Genomic DNA, 1,737 nt, shown 5'->3' with positions numbered 1-1,737 from the left:
TAACTGTATTAGTTATAACTGTAACTCAAAACATATGGATTGTGTACAGTGACAAATCTTGCTTCTACCTGGCAACACACACACAAAGTTAGTGAAGCCTCTTCAACTGAGAGGCACCACTCTGAACAGTTAACAGTGATTAACTCAATTAATCCTCAACATAGCCTTTTGTGTAACTAACATCTTTTCTGTTTCCAGATGGGGCAACTGAAGCATTGTGTGGTTAGGTAATTTACCCAACACCTTATAACTAGTAAGTAGCAGAGATGAGATTGGAACTCTAGAAATCAAAGTACATACTCCATGCTTCTTAAATATCATTCTATGCTCCCCATGCAAATGTTTTTTACACTTTCGTTCAAACAATATATTTGTCTATTTATAAATGGCACACAGTTATAAATTTTGCTTTTTTCCCTATGTAACTATATGGTTTAAATGTCATCCAATAGCATTACAGGAAACTTCCTCATTTTTTATTTTTAAGTACTCAAAAGTTTTGATTAACTGATTTAATTCTCTCATTCAATTGCCTATGGATGACAATGGATGTGTTTTCTAGTCTCTTCCTATTATAAATGCTGCTGGACTGCCTATCTTTGTAGACATATCATTTTACAACTGAATTACAAAATCACTTACATGGAAATGCCTGGTCTAAGAGTAGATGCAATTTACAAAATCATGTGTTTTGCAGGCAATCTTAAAATAATTTAATTTCAGCAAAGATCTTTACCCCTTAAAAAAGAAAAATACAAACAAAAAATCTCCGCCTGTCTTTTTGGAGAAAGATAACCAGAAAGGCCTAAATGAACATGTAAATAAATAGATAGATAAATAAAGAGATAAAAGTAAGCTTTTTTTTATTGCTATTAAGTGCCGTTGAGTTGGTTCAGACTCACAGCCACCCTTCTGAGTTTCCACCACCAACCTTGTGGTTGTGTAGCAAGCAGTCCAGTGTGTTCCTACAGAACTACACCAAGTGTACACTCTAAATTTTGTTTTGCACTCTAAATTTTGTTTTGCACTCTAGAGGTATTTATATTTTCATGCACTCTTTAGAGATTGGAGTCCTGGTGTGGTGCTGTGTGTTAATGAGCTGGACTGCAGGGTCGCTTTAAACCAGAAGGTCACCAGCCGGTCCTCAGAAAGGTTCACTATGAGTCGGAACCGACTCCACGGCACACCAACACCACCACCTTTAGAGATGGTGCCAGTGGTTTACCTCCACTAATGTAGCACTGTAGGATAAGCACTGGAAGATCTGCAAGGTCAGTAGTTCAAAGCCATCAGTAACTCCTTGGGAACCCTATACAGGGGTTGCTATGAGTTAGAACCAACTCAAAGACACTTAACAACAGCAACAATAATGCATCAAGTTTCTAGTAATGCATTTTCCCACACATTGACCAACACTGCCTTATAAACTGCTGGTTCCTGGCTAATATTATAACTGAAAAATAAATTCTGGTGTTTTCATTATTTAAAAAGTTTATTTATATTGTAATTTAAAGTACTTTTCACTCTGGAAAGATTTTAAATATACAACAAATGTTGTAAAATACTACTAAGGATATACCTTCATCAATATCCGTAAAATATTAACATCTTACATAAGCATGATGTTCTTAATTGCCGTCCAGTTGTTTCTGACCCATTTGTTGTTAGGTGCCATCGAGTTGATACTGACTCATAGTAACCTTATGCACAGCAGAATGAAACACTGCCCAATCCTGG

The sequence above is a fragment of the Chrysochloris asiatica genome, unplaced genomic scaffold (assembly GCF_000296735.1).
Source record: "Chrysochloris asiatica unplaced genomic scaffold, ChrAsi1.0 scaffold00198, whole genome shotgun sequence".
Lineage (NCBI taxonomy): Eukaryota > Metazoa > Chordata > Mammalia > Afrosoricida > Chrysochloridae > Chrysochloris > Chrysochloris asiatica.
This window is presented reverse-complemented; position numbering follows the sequence as displayed.